Source organism: Typopeltis vanoorti, chromosome 5 (assembly GCF_054136105.1).
Source record: "Typopeltis vanoorti isolate ZY-2024b chromosome 5, IOZ_Tvanoo_1.0, whole genome shotgun sequence".
In the NCBI taxonomy this organism is placed as follows: Eukaryota; Metazoa; Arthropoda; class Arachnida; order Uropygi; family Thelyphonidae; genus Typopeltis; species Typopeltis vanoorti.
Genome location: NC_143553.1, coordinates 1894585 through 1900848, shown reverse-complemented (window position 1 = coordinate 1900848; position 6264 = coordinate 1894585).

The window sequence follows — 6264 nt, the reverse complement described above, 5'->3', positions numbered from 1 at the left end:
GCAAGTTCGTTGACTGCTCGTAGCATAAGGATCGGTTACAACTGAAATTCCACTGGCTCTGTTCTAAGTCGATCATTAACATTCGAGAGGGATATTCAAACCAACCAAAGTAGAAGCTTTAAATCTAGTTAATGACAAAACCATACGCACTTTGAAAATAGCCCAAACCAACCCTTTCTTTTCTCCCCCCATTCTGCTCCACATTTACCTCCAATGGCAGCGTCGTTCAGTCAAACTCGGAAAATAACCATTTCTTACGTGACTTAAGGTCTTACAAGACCCTCGGTCCAAACAAGCCAAAATGAAGAGAAGACTGAGGGGGGGGGGGCAGTAGAATCAGCTTAACTGATTCCGATTATTCATCTCCCCCGACTGTTTCACGTAAAAAACTTACAAAAATGTTGAACTTTTTCGAGAAAGCCAAATATTGGTTGTAGTTTAGGAAGTGACTCGAAGACCGCCTTGACTAATTGTCGAGAATTTAAATTCCGTTTGAAATTCGAGGGACATCAAAATGTCAGAAATGTTCTAAAGGGAGAGTTTATTTATAAGAATTCGAAGAACTTTAACTTGGTACCTTAAAATGAAGCATTTATTTTCATTAGAGTGGTTCGAAACGGTTCAGAGCTTTCTTTTGGCCAAGCCGTAGCGTGATCCATTCGTGCATCCATCGGCCGTCGAATAATTTAAACAACGCGGCGCCTTTTTCGATAGAACATGACGGGGTCGCTTCGTCATTTAGTGTGTTGCATTACGTCTGATTTTCCCCCCTCTGAGAGGCGATGTTAACCAAGCTAGGGTGGTGAAGGCAAAAAAAAAGCTGTTCTTTCTCTCGACCAGAAAACATTTCCCATCTGATGTCGCTTTCTTCATATTGCGAGTGATTTAGCTTGCTGAGAGCAATTCTTTTTTTTAACGATCCAAGATATTGAATAGTTTATTTCTCAACAGGACGACTGCTGCCATTTATAGCTGTTCTTACAGATAACGGGGAAGTTTTGTTTGTCTGTCTTTCCTATTATAAGTGACCAGAAGTCACCATTTACAGCAGACATCCACTAGGAGAAGGGAAAAAATCCACTCACCTACACGGTTTAATAATTGAGTTTATTTTCTGTCTGTTTAGTTTGTTGGTCACGACAACACGCAGCCCTCAAAGCGGCGCAGGGGTGGGCTGGCATTCGTCCAACCGAGCCAATATTTCCACTCCACTAATGAAACAAAATGATATTCCGTCGTGTGACGCATGCTTCGAGGGGAATTACGGCTACCTGCCAGTGATATATCTCGTCTTGCGTGCAGTTGCTTACGCTGCGATCAGGGTAAGTTGTCCCGCGAGGATAAAAATGCTCGTGGGACAAAACATCTAAAGAGTAGTGCAGCGGAATAAATTTCCTAAATTGACCGACCTTCTTAATAGCTTTTGGATGGCTTTATGTAAGAGCGTTTCCGTCACGTTTCCATGTGCTTTAGACCCCAGAATCAATTTTCATAAAAAATCAAATGAAGAGAAAATAGTAAGAGTCGATAGACGAGCATTTTCACGCGGTGCTGCTTTACTTACTGGAGGTCACAAACAAAAACATTTGCGTTTGATGCAGTTTTCAACTTGCGTTCGACTCCCCACCCCCTCACGATACTCAAATATTGCAGGTATGTTCTAGTTGCGGTGCAGTTGGATCAACACTAAAAACTAATCAAAAAAAAAAAACGGGACTTTTTAACGCTAAATTTAAGAAAAATTAATTTATACTTAGAAGATTAGAAAATGGAATCTTGTAAAAATCTATCTTGTATATCAAGATAGATTTTTAAAGTGATCAATCTTACTTGATCACTTATTAAAGCGATTGAAAGCGCTTTCTTTATCCATATTTATAAAAGTTGAAAATGTGAAAAGGTAATTCATTTGCTGTTTTTAATAACGACGAAAGTCCTGTAAATCAATCAGTTGTCTGTTAACAGCGTAAACCTGTAACCGGATATTTTCCAAATGATAAATTCTGCTTCTCTGGCTAACTCACCATCTAAAAACCTTCATCAAACCCACTAATGAAAGACGAATATAAAGGCAAAGTCGCTGGTCTTTTAAGTGACTCCGATAGCGAGGGTGATATCCTCATAAGGTCTCTCCTTTTCCAAATCTTCAGTTTCGAAACAATCTTCTTTCCTTTCTCTGAATAATGTTCTTTGCGGTCTAGATGGGATTCGAACTGACCAAGAAGCATCTTCATTGATGCCAACCGAGCTACGGAGATTGAATGAAGGGTAGCAAAATGAAGCAATAATAAAGAAGCTGAAGAAATTTGGAATGTTAATTTCGTTGCTCAACCCTTGCTATTCTGAACTGTATGATACCGAAGGTGCGTGCGTATCAATTGTCTGTTTTGTTAGGTGCACCTCGTCAACAGCATCGGATTTTTCTCCAGGGGTCACCTTTTGTAAGAACTTTTTCCAACGAAGGCAGTCCGCTGCTTGTCGCATGAAGAAGTGCTTCTCCAGCACAGAAACTCGGTTCTTCCCCCTCCCACGCAAAACGGAAAAACCTGCTGGAAAACAACTGCACTAATAAATTTCATCAGATAGGATTCACCTCTACCATGACCAAAGTAGTTTACGAGAAACCCTTGGCCATAACATGCCATTTGGTCTAATCCGCTATTCTCCTCCAAACATCAAATGCCGTGTTCACGTTCAAAAGGGTTTGCTCTTTTGAGGTAGTTGACATCTTTCCACTCAGGAGACGTGTTCTCTCAACCAAGTCAGAGGTTTAGTTGGTATTTCTTTTAACCACGCTACTGGCCAAGACGTCTATAGACGTTCAAGTTATCATGGATGCGAAGTGCATATTAAAATTGTAATACCATTGATATTACATTGAAATATATGATGGCTACGAAGCGTATGCGGATGCGTATTTGATCCATAATGGCCGGTAAGGTGGTTAATACCAGAATTTGTCAACTAATTTTTTATTGCAACACAACAAAGCAAGAGTAAGTAAGACCGCTCATTGAGTATTGAAATTGCGCATAACAAGGGTTGTGATAGTGTGGCTGCGTGGCACAATATTACATTTATGAACAATTTCCAAAAAGAAAAAGCAGGGAAAGAAAAGCTTCTACCATTCAAAAACAGTATATTTGGTGACATCACAGATTGGCAGTTCGATATCAGGGTTTTAAATTGTCGCATGCAGCAGCTTTAATTGTGTATCCGCCATTAAAAGTCATCTGCCCTTTTTTCATTCATAAATTATTCTGCGTTGATCATTATTTAATGTCATCGTAAAAGGTCAGCAAAGAGTCATTTCCATCCACCCTACCGCGCTTAGTCATGATGTCTAACTTAGTTAAAGTGCATTTCTAAAGCCTTCTCTTCCTGTCTTAAAATGCACGTGTTGAGAAAAAGGAGGATTGGAAATTCTGATCTAATAATACGAACTGTCGGCTGACCTCCTTGATCTGTAACTTTGTACAAGAAAGTCCTCTGCCTGCCATTACAAAGATTTTAAATTAACCAGTGATGGCTTCGCGACCTTCAATCAGTTTACATTTTTTTTCTGAAAGGAAGTGCCACACAAAATCTCTCTCTCTCTCTCTCTCACACACACACCAGGAAACACAATTATTTTTCGCATCTGCGCCACTAACTTAAACCAGCATTTTCTTTTCGAATTCCAAATGTGCTCGTTATTTTTAAACAAACTGCTTTTGGTATGTTTGATATCACAGAAAAATCTCTTCCGGTCTGTTTTCAGAAATTTTAATTCGTTCATTCCAGTTTCTGGAATATAAGAATTTATAGTTTTGGGGAATTATTTCAAAGCCGTTTCGTAGCTGGCCCAACTGTTCACAACGTTGCTGATTTAATGCCTTTGATGATTACAACATTGGCTTGTTGCCATTCTAGTCGTGATGCAGTATCCAAAAGAAAACATATTTTGAAAAATGTCCATTTTATTGATCGATCTGAACACAAGTATGCTGACCCCCATTCTTATTTAAGCGTTTTGCAAAGGAGATGATCAGAAAGGAAAAGCATGCTTACTGTCAGCAAGCTTCTTTCGTTTTTCTTTTTTTTCATGAGTTTTCAATCATGCAGATTCAGCGAATCGTCTTTACATCGCATGTGACCTCCTGTTTACAATAGCGTTTGAGGGAATAAAACGCATCCGGAACTGGAAGTATATTACCCTGAAAATCATCAACCCTTTAAATGGCGTGGAACAATTTCTTAAACTTTTCGACCAAAGTTGAGTTGGTCCTTGTCAAAACGGAGTGAAGTGGGGGGGTTCTCCTCCCTCTCTGTCGGCAAAAACGTGATTCTGAAAAACGCAGATTGACGGAGTGCGAGTCTTCCGAATCTGAGCCACACCAGTGTTTTTCGTTCAAGGCACTTTTGTCTTCTGAGCGCTGTTCATTCTCACAGTTCATTCACTAAGCGGGTTTTCGGATCATCACAACAAATCGCAAACTCGATCAACTTCTTTCAAAGACCCATTCTTCGCCCCTTGGTTCCGTTAAAGAGAATTAAAGGTGATCAAATTACAGAGTTTGTAACAGGCGAAGGCAGTCAAATTAACCAATCTTCGATGTGCGCTCTTGTTCGTAAAATGCCCGGAAACGGTATTACTTTGAAGTGCTGAATTTTATTAACATAAAATGTGTTACGCTAAATTTCACTAACTTCGACTGCGAGATGCCACGTTAAAGAATTTAATGTTCTCTTATATCCGGGATTTTCAGCCTAGATTTGAAAAGAAGTGTTTGCTGTGTGCGCTACGTTTCCTTTATAAATGAGCTACACCAGGGGTCGCCAAACTTCTTTGACCGTCGACCCCTTCAGGAGTTTCTTGACTTTTTATCGACCCCCTCTATTTTACTATTACGTAATTATAATAGGGCAAGCAAAAAAGACGTTTATGCGAGTTTTTAGATTGTTTATTTTATAGTTACAGCGTTTATTGTATGTATAATATAGTATATATTATTATATTGGCTTAATGTCAAAGGGATGCGTTTTTGTTTTTGACGTCCTTCTTAACATTACATATTTGATAGGAGGGATAAATAATATATAAAATATATTTATATAAAACCACCGACATTGGTAAATACGTCACTTTGGCCTACTTGATTAGCCTCCGTAACTATTTTCATGACTTTGCTCCATCTTACAGGTCCTATTCATGTCACTGTTCCCACGATTCACTCTTAATTGCGTTGTCATTCAGGAGATATTTAGTTTTCAGCTACCAAGTCTCAATCTGTACGGCACGGTGGGATTATCTAAAAATCTCTATCTAAAATAAAGGATCGAGCTCAATGAGAGGGAGTAGTCGAAATTTTGTTTTTTTAAATATTGTTATCGGCTTAATTAACATACATTGATGACCTAAATTTTAAATTTGATAAGCCGTTTTTAATGTTCGGATGGCTACGAAGCAGATTTTGTTATCGAATGGTTGGCAGTGGCTCAAAGAACAGGATCCAGAAAGATTGACATAAAGAGATAAGCATTGCTTTCATATTATAGAGCACCCTAGACCAGAACGCGTCTTTTGACTAACTCTATTTTTTAATTAAAAATAAAATAAAAATTTAATGAAGTGATCATATATCTGTCGTGCTTTTGGCAATAACAATGTTTGAAGTGTTGATTGCAGGTGAACGAACTGAACACGATTCTAATGATAGTTAAAATAATAAGATGGAGCTCCATTGGGTTTTACAATTTAAAATTGAGATAAGAATGAAGGAATTAAAAGCGTAAAATTAAGAGGATACTGTTAAAAGATGAGGAGAGATTCGGTAATTAATGATGCAATATTATTAGTAAATACACTACAAAACGCGTAAAATTTAAAGATGAAAAATATTAAAAAAACTAGAACGTAAAAACTTTTGGCCTTGAAAGTGAAACACAAAATCTATGATGAAAGATGAAATCGATTTACAGGGTGAAGTGAGGCCGTTTCGGGGAAGCCGTCATCGGAATAATAGAACAAAATTTAGTAGTGTATATTGTATTTATTCATATGGAGTTTCCTTCCTTCCTTCTCCCCCCCCCCCGTCCCTACTGGGGCGAGTTGAGCCCCCTCATTGGGAGTTAAGTATTTATGGCTGTAGATCCTTGTATGCTCACGGGACCGGTTTGCCTGCTTGCGGGATGAAAATCCCCAGATAAACTGGGGGGAAAAACCCTGCTGACCACGCCCAGCTAACTTGGCTATGGCTGAAGAAGATCCTTAAGCTCCTCACG